Raw genomic sequence first — 19,331 nt, 5'->3', positions numbered from 1 at the left:
TTTATCGGTTCAACGTAATTTGTTAATTTTTAAACAGACAAGTTAGATGTAATCAATTTTGTTCAATTTTTTTTTCTTGATTGGACCATTTTCAATATGAAACATTTCTAATCTACAGAAAATATTTTGGGAAAATTTCATTACCCTTTGTCCGTTTAGGCATCATCGTGTCTTCAACGGAATTAAATAGATTATCATAGAATTTTCTAAGGTCTACAACCAATAATTTTGTGGGTCTACGACCAATATTTTGATGTCTTGGATGTTGATGGAGGTTATAACAATGGGGGTATAAATAAATGTTTAAACTGAAACGAATAACAGTATAAGTCGTCAAACTTAACCCTCTAACCGGCAAGGCTGCCTTTAGGCGGATATGTTAAATGTGTATAATGCTGCTTTACTTGGTTATTTTTCCCGTTATAACGGTAAATATGTGTAAAGAGACAAACAATTTACTTATTGTGATAAACAAGAACGTGCACTTGTCTTTTGTTTGTTTTTATTCCAGCGTATTTCTTTTTTTCAAAAAATAATCTGGTATATTATTTTACCTCGAAATAAAATTGGCCGGTTAGAGGGTTAATATAATATTTAAAAGATCAGTTATTTACTGCATAATAACAATAACTGATTTTAAAATGTTAAAAATGTGTTATGTATTTGGTTACTGAAATGATAAAATTTTCGGTTTTTGAAAATTTTCGGTTCCATAAACATTGAATTTCATATTCTGATAGTTTTAAGCATTTTTTTCTTAACAATACATCTAGTTATAGGTCCAAATATATATTTTCTAAAATATATATTTCGATATGTGATGGAAATCGACGAATCGTTTTGAGACCGAAAAAGTTCATGATGAATTTATTACATTCGTTTAGGGCATCGCACATAGGGGCAAAGATATATTAAAAGGGGCGATAAATCAACCACTGGGTTTTGATGTAAGTTATTGGTATTATTGAAAAGGTAATTTTCTCTATATTTTAAATATGGAAAAATATTATAACCCACCGAACAAAATAAAGTGAAAAATACTGAAATAAAAAAAATGGAATTTTTTTTTAATTTTTCTAATTATTTTATCAGTCATTTAAATTACATTATATGTAGTGTTTATAAAAAACCGACTTTTTAAAAATCCGGTTTGTCGGTTAACCGAAAATGGTCCTTTTTTAGAAAACCGATTTTTCGGTTAACCAACTTCGAAAAAACCGGTTAAATGTGTTATAAAGTATACACAGCTTTACAGTTTTTGGTTTTTAGTAGTCGGGAATGTTAATATTATATAACTATAAATATGCAAAAGTGCTAAGTCCATTTTATTTTGTAAAAATTTCAAAATTATTATGTCATTCAAATGGAATTGAGTATAAATATGTTACTAAATATATAATACTTGTTTTAATTATTGATTTCTTCATTAAATTTCAAGCAAAATATGTAAATCACAATTTTTTTAATTAAATATTTAATAATTTTAAAAATTTATTATCACCTCGACTTTCTGATATTAAAGAGAAAATGTTCCAAGTCCCAAAATAGAACGTATAAGATGCAAACGCACTTCTTCTTAACTGTGATTATTTGTCATTATAAATCTTACCAAATAATTAATAAAACTCCATTATCAGGTTTCAAAAATATTTCAAATCATGGATTTTAGACTGTTTATTTCTGAAAAGGAACTTTGTTCACTAAGCTAACGAAATGATTAATAAAATAAAAATTAATATAAAAAATGCACCAAAACATGAGATTTATTTATTTTAGTCCCAAATTTTTAAAACCGGTTAACCGAGTGATATAAACCGGTTAACCGAAAATCAACATTTTAAATTAAGCGGTTCGCAAAAAACCGAGATTTTGAAGAAAATCCGGTTTTACGGTTATCTGGTTTATAAACACTAATTATATGTGATTTTAAGAATAAAAAGTATTATAAAAAATTAAAAATACATACATAAAATACTACAATTAATATAATCGTCTATATCGCTTTCACCTGAAATTGATGTATCGCAGGTTGGCATTTTCATACAAAATTTGTACTTAAGACTTTTGATAAACGTTTTTGAATAAAGACCTAAAATCTTAAAAATTTAATAAAATCGAAAACCGCAAAAATCCGCAAAATGTTAATAGAGATTGTAATTCTATAAATTCCCTTCTTTAATCAACATAAAATAGTTATGGGCATTTTTGGGCATTTATGCAACTTTTTTACTTTCAAAAACTATTTCATGTAAAAAAAATTATAATAATTGTTTGTTCGGAATTTGCCAAAATTAAAGTACGTGCATTCATAATTTCTTTTAAAAAAGATCACAAATCAGTTCCCAACAACATATATCAATATTATTAATACAAAAAAACTATTTTATTCAATAAATAATAAGATATTTTAATAATGAAATATACACCTTAATATTCCATTTTTAATAGATATTAAACGTAGCATTTTTTTATTACGTTTGGCCTGCTGCTACTCTTAAACTAAAGCTTTGAAAAAAAATGTTCTGAACAAACTATATGTAGAAAAGTGTCCTCTTTCCAATGACATATCATTTGTTTTGTAAAACGCATTTTTCAGTTTTCATTTATCGCCACAAGTCACCATATAGCTGCCCCTATGTGCATCGTTGCAAATTTAGCGCTTTTTGTGTTATATTTGGAAAAACGCGCTAGATTGCCGCTTTTCACATTAATGTATTAATTGAGGATTTTTCTTCAATTATCTAGACGAAATATATCCATTTTATATTTAATATCCTCTTTTAGGCCTGTCAAGGTTGGGACTAGTTAACATATACTCAAAACTTCGATAAAATATGTTGGAAGTTTGATTGCAGAAGATATTTATTTTTCAAAAGATCTTATATAAAAACAATATTCATAATTTGAACATAAGTAGTTGCCATAACTGGTTTTGTGCGTTATTAAAAATTCCAATTCGATAATTTTCCATAAATTTGTATAGCATTTGTTGGCTATATTTTGGCGGAAAATAATAACACATTAGTTAAAAAATCACACTTGAAGTCGAACGAAACTCATCACACGCTTTAAATCGACCGTTTTGGAACCAAACGATTTCCATCATATCATATTCAATACTAACAAACAATAATCCTAATAGAGTTTAAAAAATTCCCCGAGGGGTTATCAATAATCTAAAATTGGAAATTAGTTCTCGAACTGTTAGGGCCAATGAGGTTGGCCTTGGTCTTAATTCTAAAAAAAAATGTTCTAGACGTATACATTAAACTGATCGAGACAGAAATGGAATACTCTTTTCGGCTGAATCAAAATAAAATAATATAGAAAGTGCTGCTAGACCATTTGACGACCGAAGGGACATGTTGGACACCAAGAACACGATAAAGACAGTCAAGTTTGGCGGAGGTAATATTAAAGTGTAAGGCAGTTTTTCACGGCAAGGTAAAGTTCCATTGCCCAGCACGACAATGACTCCAAACAAATCTGTTTGGTTGTAACCGAGTGTTTACAATCCAATGATGTGTGTGTGTTGAAGTGGCCTGCACAATCGCCCGGTCTCAATCTCTTAGTAAACCAATTGTAGATCTATTTTGTTCTATTTTTACCCCCATATTTATAAAAAAATTTAAATTTAAACAATGTTTTAAAGCAAAATTCCCATACAAAATTAGATTTTAATTATTTTCTTATTTTTATACCATTCACCTTCGTGAGAAGGGTATATATAAGTCATTCCGTTTGTAATTTCTACATTTTTCATTTCCGACCCTATAAAGTATATATATTCTGGATCCTTATAGATAGAGTAGTCGATTATGCCATGTCCGTCTGTCAGTTGAAATCAATTTTCTGAAGACCCCAGATATCTTCGGGATCCAAATCTTCAATAATTCTGTCAGACATGCTTTCGAGAAGTTTCGTATTTAAAATCAACAAAATCGGTCCACAAATGGCTGAGATTGAAGAAAAAACCAGGACAACCTCGATTTTTTACCTATTTTTGCTATATCTGGATTACTAAGTCATTAATATAGACAATATGGATATCTATTGATAGATATTTCAAAGACAATGGGTTAAAATCAGAAAAAATATTTTTTAAATCGATTTTTTTTCACCAAAAAAAAATTTAAAAAACCAAAATTTTTTTTTTAAATTTAAAAAAAAAATTATAAATGAAAAAACCAACTTTGGAAAAAAAAATTTATTTTGTTTACCTAAAAATATTTAAAATTTGTATTTTGAAGTATAATTTGGTGAAGGGTATATAAGATTCGGCACTGCCGAATATAGCTCTCTTACTTGTTTTTGTTTTTTAAAAGTGTAAAAAAATCAGAGTGTAATTTTGCATTTTTTTAATATGAATACTCTCAATGTTTTAAAGCAAAATTCCCATACAAAACTTTATTTTAAAACGTTAAATTGTTTAGCCCTTTAGAATTTAAATAATTATTTTATTATTTTTTTAATATAAGTATGTAAATAAAAGTACTAAATATTAATAAAACACAAATTACATACATAATTTCTGATTATGTTTTTTACACTTATGTATGTAATACAAGCCTCGGAATGATTCTCAAAAATAAATTCATTACATACCAAATATTTCGAGCTATTTGACCGAATTGGACAAAAAAAAACAACGTCCAATTTTAAAGCATTAAAAATCGTTTGCACAATTTTGACCCATGAGTGCAGGATAAGGGTAAAAATTTCCACTGTATTTTCAATCACTGTATATAGCTGGATTGGCTCTAAATAAAGAAAGAAATGCGATTTTCCTGATGTTCCGAATTTTTGTTATTATTTTATAGTTAGTTTTTGGAAAATTCTAACCCAGTTTGTTATACTATTGTATTGTATTCTATTATTTTATTACTTTTTTATTATCAAAAATATTTATAGTAGATTATTTTTTATATTATATAGACAATAAACAAACATAAACTTGTTGATACATATTTTCTAGGGAAATAGGTCACAGTTAAGATTTTAAATATGTCATATATCATTCCCACAACTAGTGGGCGTAATGATTTTTTATAGAAAGACGTTTAGATGTTTAAGAAGAATAGATAATGTACTGTTAGAAACAATTGAATTTTTTTAAAGAAAACTCTAATTTTATAGTATGTATTTCCTAAATTTAGTCACTTTATACTAAATACGTAATACATTTAATATAAAATATAGTTTTTTTTTAATTTAAACATTAAAACATTCGATGTTTTTTAAAATTTTTCGACTAAACAAAATTATAATTATTTTTTTGTAAAACATTCCAAAAGTAAAAATGTAGTAAAAACTTATTACCGCAAAACTATAATATAATTAAACAAAATTGTTTAAAATTACAACTGAGCATTGTAGTTGTTGTTTATTTAATGACGAAATTGAACACAATGCAATTATTAGCTTCCAATAAACCGTTACAAATTACAAATCGAGCAAAAAAAGAAAATAGGTACAAATTTACAAACAAAATAAAAAAAAACTTAAAACGAGAACTCACCTTTTTCTGGAAGATGAAACCAAACGAGGAGCGTAATTTATATTATTTTTAAATTGTTAGTTTTAATTTCTTTAAAATCTGGACAATAAAAACACAATTTACACGAACAAGGGATAATAAATATTTACAAATAATACAACAACTTTAAAAAACGCGCAAAATTCACAATAGTATTTACAAAATTTGACACTTAAAATTTATAATTATTTTTTTTTTGTTTTTGTTAAAAAAAATAAATTTTATTTGAATTTTTTAAGGACTTAATGCAATTTTAAATGTCCTTTATTTGTTGTGGGGACAAGTGAAACAAAATGTTGTTGAACGCTTTGGGAAAAAGCTTTAATGGACCGACCGCGCGTCACGAATACGTATTAAAGACTGTTCATGAAATTCTGATATAGCGGGCGTTGTAGTTTAGAGCAGCAGCTAAGTGTGACCACAACAGCGACGACGACTACCGCGATTTCAGAATAACACAATAACAAACACTCTGCACTCACTACAACTCAGAACGTCAGACAGTCAGTTAATATAATGATACATATACTCACTCGCAGCAATACAAACGTTCAATCAGTAATAAAAGCAACAGCAGTACCAGCACCAACAACAAAATAATCAGAAGTGATTGAAGTGACTGAAGAAGAACAACAATAAAAACAACTGATTTAGTCAGTTTTGTTGTTTATTTCATTTCGTTTGATTGTGTGCAGCGCACAAAATGAAATGTTCTTCTTACTTTCATATGAACAATTTTCTTTTTTCATTGTTTTTAAACCCACAACTAAAAAGATGGGCGGTATATTCAGTTTATCATTCCGTTTGATATTCTTTGTTAATCAGAAATCTTTGGCATTTGAAAATGGGAAAAATCGGTCCAGCAAAACCAGAGTTATGGACCAAAATGTGAACAACCGCCAAAAAAATTTATATTTTTCAAAACTGTTTTGCCAAATTTTATGAAGATCGGCTTCATTTTCGAAAAACGCATTAACCTAACCTACATAAATACCGATTTCGAACCAACATTTTACACAGATAAATAATCAGCCCAATTATGAAAAAAAATTCCCCAGGAGTTTTTTCCCTTTTCTCACTTTTTTTCAAGAGTAAAAACTCCCGCCGAATTTTTTTCATAATTGAGCTGAATATGTATACAAAAACAACAGCTGGATTTTGTGAATATCGGTCCATATTTAGTCATATCCCCCATATTAAATCCACTTCCGACAATCACTGAAATTAATAATCAGCTTGTACATACAAATCACCGAACCTAATTGTATGAGGATCGGCCCAAAATTGGTCATAGCACCCATATAAGGACCACATGTTCCAAAATAAATGTCTTATAAAAATCGATATTGACCCAAATTTTTTACTCAGATATATGGGGATTTTCTGGCGATCAGTCCATAATTGGCCATGGCTTACACTTACGATCCACTTCCGACAATAACTATTACAACCATAAAACTCTAGCAAATATCATTATTTATACGAAATTGAACCAAAATAAGCATCGAATACATAGATATTAACGCACAACATTATATGACGATCGCCCCCTTAATAGGTCATAGCTCTCATATAAGGCCCACATCCGAAAAATATATTAACGCTAAATAAATATCGATATTGATAAACATTTTAACACCACAAAAGTATATATTCTGGGTCCTTATAATATAAAAATCGGACCAACTACTAACATTTTAGCAAAAAATGTCCCCCCAACGTTTAAGAACAGAACCGAAATTTGCCACAAATATTTATTGCTAATAGCCAAGTTATGTATCGAAAAATAAATTGAATTATTAAAAAGTTTTGAATTAAAAATATGAAAAACTTTGTTCAGATCACTATACATATTTTGATCCCGAAGTCGGGAGATGTTTTTTAATACAAAATACAAAACAATCGGTGACCATAGTATATCGGTGGAGGGTATCTAAGATTCGGCCCAACCGAATATAAAACTCGTTACTTGTTTTTTATTAGTTTATTTGTGTATTTTATATGTTTCGTGAATTTTCTCCAGCACTGTTAACCCCAGTGATGGAGAGGGGCTGGTTTGGCGGTCGTCTGTCTGTTGAGTAGCTATTCTGTGTAGTCTTATTAACAAAATAAGCTAAAAAAACAACAACAAAAAATACCCGCATTTCTTGAAATGATTTTAATGAAACACACACAATTTTAAGATAAAATTTACTTTTGAATTAATTTAGATACGAAAAGTAACAAAATTATAAAATATGTAGTAAGTAGCATTGTTTATATGTATGTTTATGTTTTACTCTCTTAATTTTATTACGCAGCATCCTTTCCTGCAGTAACAAAATAACTGTTAAGTTTTATGTTATTTAGCATCTCTCTTTGATTCTCTTATTTAGTTTGTCCTTCACCAAGGACACATTGCATAAAGATGTTTTTGACAACGTGCTTTTTCATACGTACGTGTAGGTACATTATTGAAATTCATATAAAGTACACACATCGAGGCGTGGGTGGTTTGAAAAGTAATTAACCTGGGTATAATAAACAATAGATGCATGGAAATAATTGCTTTTGTTTATATACATATATTGTAGGGTATTCAATCGATTAACCGTTAATTTTGGTCGGTTAACTGTTCGAATAATTCAAAATGGAGGATTTTCAAATAACAAATAAACCGATTAATTTGTGTCGATTAACATTAGTTCCTGAAGTCATACAAAAATTAAATAACAGTGTTTATTTGGAACTCGAGTACCTAGATGTATATTGTGTCAAATCCGGGTGAACAGTTTAGTACCTTTTTTAAAAACATATTTTTTTTTTCTTAAGCACATCACAGATTTGAATCGTTTGAGACATGTCTGTGTCACAAATTTTTTTGCCAAAATGTGGTATTTTTTAAATTTCAAACTTGACGAATATTCAAGACGGAAAACGGAAATTGGAACTTTTCTCCTAATGGCACTTTTTTATACCCACCATCAAAAAAATGGGGTTATATTGATTTTGTAAATATTCATCACAGACCCACAAAATTACACGAGTGGGTTAATTATTCCGCGAATTTTTGAATTTCCCGGCTCTTGACTGAAACAACACTGTTCCTTTCAACAAGCATCTGTCAGTTGACCCTGTTGAACAAGCTACGTCATTTAGTTCGAGTTTGAAAAAAACCATCACTCAAATAAAAGGTAAGCTTTATAAATACTATGGGAACTCTGCACCATCAATTTCAATGGTAAAAAAGTGGTTTACTGAATTTCTTACACGAACAATTGAAAAAATCATATGATATGGTGTTGGCAGATAGGATATTGAAAGTGCGAGAGATTGTGGAAGTCGTAGGCATCTCACATGGCTCAGTGGTTAAAATTTTTAATGATCACTTGGGTATGAGAAAGCTTTTCGCAAGATTGCTGCCGCATTTGCTCACAATCGGGTACACACTTGTGCAGTTTCCATGGCAAAAATCAATGAATTTTGGCTCTTCCGCCCTATTCTCCGGATTCAGTCCTGACTGACTATTTTTTGTTTCCAAACCTGAAGAAATGTCTTGGCGAAAATTGATTTGACTCAAACGATGAAATTATCTCACAAAAATACCTATTTTGATGACCTCGACAAATCTTATTTTATGGAAGGGATAAACAAATTGGAGAAAAGTTGGACAAAGTACATACATAGAGCTCAGAGGAGATTATGTTGAAAAATAAAATAATTTTTTTTATCCAAAAACCTATGTTTTATTCAAAACGGCACTTACTTTTTGTTCCACCTTCGTATATTTTAATATCACAACAAGGGGTTTCCCTAGACCATTCTGAATTTAACTGGGATTCCAATATTAGCAACAGTTTTAGTTTATGATGTATTCCAAATTATTCATATTATTGTTGTACCAGCCTCAAACCAAATGTGGACTTTATGAATAAAATTCCAAAAAATACGAAAATTTGGATTTTTTTTATAGTTTTTTTGGGAATTGCGGTATTAGTTTTTCCTAAACGGTTTCGGTTTTGGCTAATTTATTAAATATGAAACAAAATCAGTTGACAATATATAAAAATAACTTGCATATTTTTGATAACAGATTTGAATTTGGGATAATTATTAGTTTATGAATATTTAATTTCGAAAACATTTTTTCTGTTAAAACCGAACACTAAACTCTATCTATATTAAGATTCCAGCTCACGGGAGCTCTGTAATTTCGTCGTCAAAACTTAAACTCAAATACACCTCTGCTACGGATATGTAAAATTGCCTGTTAATGGAATCAGCCAGATTGAAATAGCAGATTTATTTCCAAAATATTTTGACTCTCCCTACACAGCGGAGTGCTAATTTGCGGCATTAAACTTCATGTGAAGTTTCTTGGCTTCTATCGCCAGTTATAGCAAAACAGCATTTTTTATTTATGGATAGTGTAATTTGGTCGTAAACCGAAGTGTTTTCATGCTTCTGGATTCACTCTACCGCTGTATGATAAACAGGAACATTTTTCAAGATTTACCTGTAAATACTTCTTTTTTTGAAAGATATGAATTATGAAGAAAATTAAAATTTGTTGGAAAAAGACCGTTTTGAAACTTAAACGACTGTAACACAGCCATTTTACAACCGATTTTCAAAAAGTATATATCTTTTAAATAAAGAAAAAATTAAATAAAGAACATAATTATGATTTTTTGAAGTTGATCATTAAGAATATCGTGAAAAACTATAAGTATTTCCGAACTCTATGGACCCAAATGACGTTTTCGATGGAAGTGGTAAATATTAGTATATTTTCAGCATCAACGAAAAAAAAAGATTGAAGTGAATCCGCTTCATCTACATTTCGAAGAATATCCCAATTTATTTATTCTACTCATAGTTATTTAGTATTAATTTGAATATTGTTCAAAAAATACAAAAATAAGAGGTACGTTTTTCGCACTTTCGTTATACAGTAAATGTTATTGATGTTGAGCTCTTATCGTAGTAAAAGGCTAAAAAAGCTACGAAGTGACACAAACTTTTTGCTACCAATATTTTTGTAATGCCTTTTTCCGCTTCTTTAATTTAATATTTAACAAGTAAGATAGCTAATTCGGCTGTGCCAAATCTTTTATACCCTTCACCAAATTATACTTCAAAATACAAATTTTAAATATTTTTTTCTAAAGTTGTTTTTTTAATTTATTAGAAAAAATTTTTTTTCGAATTATTATTTTAAAATTTAATTTTTTTTTTAAATTTTGAAAAAAATTTTTTTGTTTTTTAATTTTTTTTTTGGTGAAAACAAAAAATTCGGGTTAAAAAATTTTTTTTCCGATTTTGACCCAAAGGTCTTTGAAATATCTATCATTAGATATCCATATTGTCTATATTAATGACTCTCAGCCATTTGTGAACCGATTTTGCTGATTTTAAATAGGAAACTTCTCGAAAGCATGTCTGACAGAATTATTGAAGATTTATTGGATCCCGAAGATATCTGGGGGTCTTCAGAAAATTGATTTCAACAGACAGACAAACGGACATGGCTTAATCGACTCCCCTATCTATAAGAATCCAGAATATATACTTTATAGGGTCGGAAAATTATATTGTGGAAATTACAAACGGAATGACAAACTTATATATACCCTTCTCACGAAGGTCTAGGTATAAAAATTTGATTATATTAATTTTTCTATACAATTTATTTAAAAAAAAAAACAAAAAAAAAGAAAGAAATTCAAACAAACAATTTATCAAATATTTCAAAAAGCTGAAAAAGGGCCAGAGGTATATGTATGTAGGCTAGAGTGACAATCAGTTGTATGGAAAAAATTTTTTGTTAAAATTTTGAAGAGTGCCGGGTGGAATATTGTGACACTAGGCCTAAAAGTTAAGTGCTGAAAATTTGAGCCAAATCGGACAACGATTTCTGGACGCGCATCGAGGTCAAAGTTCAGATATATGCAAAATTTTACTATTTATATGGATAAATAGGTGAAACTCGTTAAATTTCTGCATTGTTTTCTAGAAATGTATAGATTTATTTATATTAATGAATATTACAATAAACAATTTTTTTGGAAGTTAACCCTGCATCTCCTTTGGGTCAAAATGACCCAAAAACTGTATTATCGCCAAAATTCGGAAAAAATGCAAATTTTTCAGATATTTTAAAAATTTTGCTACTAAATAAATACTTTTGCAATTGAATGCAAAAGAATCGAAATGTGTACGTAATTATCGTTGTAATGAGATATAAATGACAAAATTTGATTAAAAAATGTTAAAGTTATTACAAATTCGCCAGACCATTAACGTGTTTCAGGCCACTTGAACAAAACATTTAGGAAAAAAATTAAGTAATTTCGAGAAAAATTAAAATAAAAGCTCATTTTTACTTAAAATATGTCCATATTTACTTGTATATGAGTTTTTGTCTTCGTAGGATACCGTTAACCTATTCGCAGGTATGGCCAAAAAAAATAATTTTTTTTAACGGCTGTTTCAAAACTCCATTTTCAAATTTTTAAAAATTTTGTTAAACAAATTTCTGATTTTTTCCATCATCACATTGGGGTTTATTGAGATCAAAATAGGGAATAAAAATATGAAAAAATTATGTCAATACCTCTTACAGTTTTACCGTACCTGCGATTTAAATTTTGCGTTTTTCAAGAAAAACTAATTTTTTGTCCATATTTAGGCGAATGAGTCCAATTTCCTTACTGTTATAAATTTTAAGTAAATATGGACATATTTTAAGTAAAAATGAGCTTTTATTTTAATTTTTCTCGAAATATCTTAATTTTTTTCCTAAATTTTTTGTTCAAGTGGCCTGAAACACGTTAATGGTCTGGCGAATTTGTAATAACTTTAAAATTTTTTAATCAAATTTTGTCATTTATATCTCATTACAACGATAATTACGTACATATTTCGATTCTTTTGCATTCAATTGCAAAAGTATTTATTTAGTAGCAAAATTTTTTCAAAAACTGAAAAATTTGCATTTTTCTCTAATTTTGGCGATAATACAGTTTTTGGGTCATTTTAAACCAAAGGAGATACAGGGTTAATTTCCAAAATTTTATTTTAATGTAATATTCATTAATATAAATAAATCTACATATTTCTAGAAAAGAATGGAGAAAGTTAACGAGTTTCGCCTATTTATTCCATATTAACAGTAAAATTTTGCATATATCTGAACTTTGACCTCGATGCGCGTCCAGAAATCGTTGCCCGATTTGGCTCAAATTTTCAGCACTTAACATTTAGGCCTAGTGTCACAATATTCCACCCGGCACTCTTTGAAATCTAAAAAAAAAAATCTACGTACTTTTTTCATCAGTACGCGTACGTTTTTTAATCAATGTACTGTTGTCTTCATAACCCCTAAAAAAGTACGCTAAAGTACTTTTTTTGCCTTATGTACTTTTATTTCTACTTTTTCTTTGTTTTTAGCATCTTTAGTAACATTTTTTAAAAGTTTTTTGGGAATTAGGATTCTCAAAAATAATTCACAAATTTCATTCTCACTTTTGCATATTGATCAAAAATGTCAATATTAAAAATTAAAAATTTCCAAAAAAAAAACAGACACCATTTTTGGTTCTCATATTTTTAATAATTCTTAAAAATTTTATACAATTTTGAATATTAAACAAAAGTTTAAACATTTATAATTTATTTTTAATGCACTCTCGTATACTCTTTGTATACAAACGCAATTTTCATTTTTAATTTGATATTCATTTTTAATTTGAAATCACTGTTTTTTTAACGTAATATTCATACGTATGTATGTACATATGGGCAATTCCACGAGAATCTGTACCACGACTGAAAAAACAAAAACCCTTGAAACTTATTTTCATCCAAAGATTATATTTATTTAAATATGACGGATTGTAAAGGAAAAATATTTCGTTTAGTGTAAGAAATTAAAAGAAAACATAATGACTCTCACGATTCGAATATTTTCACATATTGCTACATGTACCTCAAAATGAGTTCCGTTTTATGTCAAGTAAGATATACTCTTATTTCGCTAAATATTTTGGACAACAATATTTCGAAAGAACTTTTTCCTATTTTTGCAAAATCTATACCACTTTATAAACGTACAAATGTCACATCCCAGTCGGACTTTGACTGGGACTGTGACTCATAAATGAGTCACAGGTGACTAAAAAACTAGCTCATTTCCCTTGTAAATCCCTATTCAGTTTTTCCATGTAGTGTCATCACAGCGAGTCAGTACTCACTCACTATGCATAAGATTCAGCTAACCACAAGCTAACTCATTATGAGTTAGCTTGTGGCACATAAAGTATGATTGCACTATAAGTTAGCTATGAACTGACTAATTAATGATTAGGTTTTACAAGTTAACTTATAGTTAATTTAAATAAGTCATTCTACATAAGTTTCAGCTAACCACAAGCTAACTCACAATGAGCTAGCTTGTGGTTAGCTGAAATTTTTTTATCATTGTTTTATTTTATATTTTAATATTAATTTGGTTGGTTTTCATTTTTTTGCTGAATATATAGAAAAATCTAAGTACCCAGAAATTTTGGTTGAAATCGGTCAACCCGTTTCCGCAGTTAGTGTTAACATCAAAGTGTACACTTCTTTTTATATATTACTTTCGAGTGACTACGTTAATTTTCTACTTATCGTATAATTTAATAGATGCAGTTCGAGATAATGTAGAAGAAACCAGACAAAGTAATTAGAAATGTGCTGAAATTAATAAAAAGCGACATTTTTAAACCGTTTGCGTATGTGGTCTTCCTCAAATTTCTAGACAAACTGATTAAAAATATAAACAAAACAAATATATACAGTTTTAACTGTCATGATCATGAAGAAAAAAAATATAGAACTTATTTTTTCTTATTTGCTTTTTACTCTCTTTAATGCTTGTTTATTTCTGCATCAGCTTTGAGTGGGTCAAAAGTTAGCTTAATACTTATCGAGATGAAGTCAGTTGTTATAATAAAATAGCTCATCTATGCACAATTTTGCAGTTATGTTGCTATTTAATCTCGCTACTCTCTTTAATGTTTGTTGATTTCTGCATCAGCTTTGAGGGAGTCAAAAGTTAGTTGAATACTTATCGAGAAGAAGTCAGATGTTTTAAAAAACAAATAGCTCATCTCTGCATCAATATTGAGTTACTTCAGAAGTTAGTTGTAAATGAGTTAGCAATAAGTCAACTTGATTTTGAGTCAGCTCATAAAAGTCCGACAGGGATACGATGACATGGAATTGCCCATATGTAAATTAGAAATTATTATGAAATTGATTCATTCATTAATTCTATTTACTATTACGCCAGCCACTTGACCAAGAAACAAAACGCGTAAATGCATGTCCATGTGACACTACAAACGCTTCAATCTTCTTCATTGTAGTTAAACAGGTTAAACAGTTAAATTATATAATTTTCTTTAGTTTTCAGTTTTATTTCATTAATATAATTGTCTCATCAATTACGTTGATTAGATGGTTGGTCAGTGTGGTTCAATTTAATGTAGCGCGTACTTGTATCTTGGATACTGGCTGCTGCTGTTGATGCTTTAAAATTGTGATTGGTTGATTTACTGAAAAGTAAAACATGTGGAAAGAAAGGTGTGTCGTGCCATAAAAAAAATGTGATCTAATTTTTTGATTAATATACAAAATAAAAGCACAAAACAATAAAAGGTTATGAACTTGGTCATCACGCTTCCCATCTCAACAATAGATTTCATCATTTAAATTAGAACTTACGCGTATGCAAGCAACAATTGTATTTACCCTTTATCAGGGTGATGATGTTACTACTGGTGTACGAGACACAGTGATGTGCAAAACAAACACAATACATTAAATGTGTAAAGGAACTCTTTTTATACCCTTCACCATGAGTGGCAAGGGTATATATAAGTTTGTCATCCCGTTTGTAATTTCCACATTTTTCATTTGCGACCCAATAAAGTATATATATTCTGGATCGTTATAGATAGCGGAATCGATATAGCCATGTCCGTCTGTGTGTTGAAATCAACTTTCCGAAGCCCCCAAATAACATACACGATTCATACATCAATATCTCCGAAATTCTTCCGGCTCGGTCGCTATTTAAAATCGAGAAAATCGGTCCACAAATGGCTGAGATATAAGGAAAAAACTAGGACAACCTCGATTTTTGACCTATATCTGGATTACTAAGTCATTAATATAGACAATATGGATATCTAATGATAGATATTTCAAAGACCTTTGCAACGACGTATATATATAAGACCATAGTAAGTTGGACCTACAGTGGGTCAAAATCGGAAAAAATATTTTTTAACACGAATTTTTTTTTGTCATAAATTCTTTTTCCAAAAAAATTAATTAAAGAAATTAAAAAAAAAAAAATTTGAAAAAACTTTTATTAAAAAATATTAAAAAACAATTTGGAAAAAAAATTTTTTTTAAAAATTTTAAAAGATTAAAAAAAAATTTTTGATTTTGTTTAAATTAAAATATTTTTAAGTATAATTTGGTGAAGGGTATATAAGATTCGGCACAGCCGAATATAGCTCTCTTACTTGTTTTTATTAAATTTCAACCTACAGATTAATACACATAGATTGGAACTCTCCTGTCAAAGTCCTAAATCAGTTCTCAAAAATATAAGTGCTGAGAATGTATTATTAAGAAAAACTATGTGAAAACAAAAATAACACTCGTGTGTATTTTTCTATGGTTCAACCAATTACCAAAATGATGAAATTCAAAACTCAAAATTCTGTAGAAAATATTAGAAAGGTTTGTTTTTGAGCACATACTTGTGATAAATATTTGAATTGAATACTACATGACGAAACCAAACAAACAATACGAAGCATAATTTTTAAAGGGTTTTCAAGACGTGGATCCAATGCTATTTCTTAATTTATTTGATTTTTCAAGGATTTTGTATGGAAATGTTTATTACATTCATTATTTTTTTCAATACTCGTACTAGTTGGCGGATTATCCGGTCAATCACAGTCAATCCGCTAAAATTCATGTTTAAAAATGTTCAATATGGGTATACAAATTTTGGTTTTTACAAATAAATCATCATAGTGTGAAAAACATTCACCCCTATTAGTTAGTCGTTGTCGACTATATAAATGACAATGGTATGTTTCGCCGATATCAATAACAATTGGTAACTATTGTAACTTATAAAATTATACAAATTATAGTTACCATTTGTTATCGATATCGGCGAAACATATACATATATACCATTTTTGTTCTATCGATTTTCACATACATATTACTTTTTCGCAAGTGGTCCTTATATGGGAGCTATGACCAATTATCCGATCTTCACAAAATGTTGTACGGCGATTTCTGTATATATGGGGATTATTCGATCAAATATCGACGAGATAGCGATATAAGAGATTTATGCGTATTTAAGTGCTTTTCGGAATAGGTGCTTATGTGGGAGCTATAACCAATTATGAAACAATCTTCATAAAATTGTGTGCGTCGATTTTTTTATACCGCGAAACGTAAGAGAACGTACAGTATTGGCCATAACTAAAGCACCTCCTCAATGGATTTTTTCAAATCATAATTTTTTTTTGATAAAAACGGCTTTTTTGGGATGTATTTTGTATATACATATATATTATTAACTAATATTGTTAATGTTCATATAATATTAATTTAGTAAAAGATAATTTTATTAAAAATTGATTTAAAATGATAAATCATATAAAAACTCAAAACGCAACGGACAAAACAAGATCTTATAAGATGTTTAAAAAATTGATTCGCTACTGCATATTTGCAATGTGAGTTATAGGGAATCACAATGAATGGACTTAAAAATTCCAAAAGATAAAAATAAAGGAAGACGTAGTGTGCAAAATTAAAGTTTTATACAGTTTATTGTGAAAAAAACAATGACAAGGAACAAGTACTCCAGTGAATTTAAAATTAAAGTTATTGAAGACTGGAAGACGGGCTTATCACTACATGAATTGAGTAAAAAATATTCAATTAACAAATCAGTTATTTCCAGGCTCGTTTCAAAATTTGTTAAGACTGGTCGCATATCACCGGTGCATTCTGGAGGTCGTTCGCGAAAAAAACACGATATTATGATTCCTTGATCAAAAGAGCAGTACAAAAAGATCCTAAAGCATAAGATATTCAAGTACGAACAAGTTTAAGATTATGCGTTAGTGAAAGAACAATCCGTAGAAGAGTAGTAGAAGCCCGATTATTCAGCTGACGACCAGCAAAAACATTTCGATCAGCTAAGAACAAGAAAGCTAGACTGAAATTTGCCAAAGCCCACATAGACTGGAGTGTCCAAAAATGAAAGACAGTACTGTTCCCTGACGAATCCAAATACAACATAAAAAGTTCGCTGGATTAAGGCGTGTACACAGGCCAAAAGAAGAAAGACTGAATCCTAAGTATTACAAAAGAACAATTAAACATGGAGGTGGCAATGTAATGGTCTGGTGTTGCTTTTCTGGTCAAAGATTTGTTCCAAATCATAAAATTTATGGGATTATGGATCGGTTCATGTACCGTGATGTATTGAAAGCTGTAATGTTGCTGACTACTATTTGCTTCGATCTATGCAGAACGCTCTCTCTGGGATAAGCTTCACTTTGGCTTGATTTTCTGTGAGAGATTTATGCGTATTTAAGTAATTTTAGAAAGTGGACTATATATGGGGCTACGGTCAAATATGGACCGATCTAAACAAAATTTGTGATTTGTGATTTCATATTCCGGAAAGAAATTTGTATGGGGACTGCGGGAAATCATCATACAAATTTCCATGACATTCAGGCCTGTCACAGAAATCCATTCCGATAAAAGTAAAACGAAAATATTTTTCGGAATGAAACCACTTTCAGTTTTCATAGTGGAATTGATATTTCTTTGTAATTATTTGTTTTTCTAAAATGTTTAATCAATTTCTGTAACAAAAGTAGAATTATTAAATTTTTTATAAACAAAATCGATCGGAATAAAAGCTACGGAATTGAAACCAATCCGAACAAAATGTGTGACAGGCCTGATTATCTGTAATGTATGTATTTAAAGAAAATAGCAATATTTTGAAAATATTCAGCTTAACTATAAAAGAAATTTTAAAGTTAATTTTTTTAAATTGTACTTTATTTTAATAACCTAGCCTATTGTCCATAAATGTCTACTTAATAAATCTTTTAAACATTTTGCAATTTTTCTGAAAATGTTTGAATTTGAGAATTATATAACATGTTAGCGAATTAAGATGTAAAAATATTACGATCACACGATTTTATATATCGCTTACGCTGATATTATGAAAGTGTGCCGATAAAAATGATTATGTATACATTCTTTTTTATTATACGATGACACGCTAATTTCCTGGCAAAAAATTAGTTAAAAAAAACGCATAGTGCTGTGAAGTTTTTGTCAAGTTTTCACTTCGTTTCAATCCATTTTTTTAGAAATTTCCACTCCAATACATCCTAAAAAATTTTTCGAAATTATTTACTAGAAAATGTTGGTTTCGTTGATGTGAAAATTATCTGGAATGTAACCATAATTTCTTATTTATTAGCAGTTTATAAATTTAATACCTCATCGTACTTTTTGACATTCTCGTCAGGAAAATGTGTTTTTCATACAAAATTTATGTCGACATTTGCTGATAGTTTGACCCCAAACTAATTGATTGATATTTTCTGTATATAAATATCTTTAGAATTCGTAAATAAAAAAAAATTATGTAATCGATCATAAATTAATTCCAAAATAATTTAAATGCAATATA

General features: G+C 29.0%; 1 protein-coding gene across 1 annotated transcript in view; it reads right to left on the bottom strand.

The window, feature by feature from the left end:
* Window positions 1-5,910, bottom strand: part of nebu (nebulosa) — an 80,552-nt gene extending 74,642 nt beyond the window's left edge. Inside the window, exon 1 of the mRNA XM_065506524.1 lies at window positions 5,519-5,910. The gene's annotated coding sequence lies outside the window, so the exon portion shown is untranslated. The remainder of the gene's footprint in view (window positions 1-5,518) is intronic.
* Between the last annotated feature and the right edge of the window lie 13,421 nt (window positions 5,911-19,331).

The sequence above is a fragment of the Calliphora vicina genome, chromosome 3 (assembly GCF_958450345.1).
Source record: "Calliphora vicina chromosome 3, idCalVici1.1, whole genome shotgun sequence".
NCBI lineage: Eukaryota > Metazoa > Arthropoda > Insecta > Diptera > Calliphoridae > Calliphora > Calliphora vicina.
This window is presented reverse-complemented; position numbering and strand designations above follow the sequence as displayed.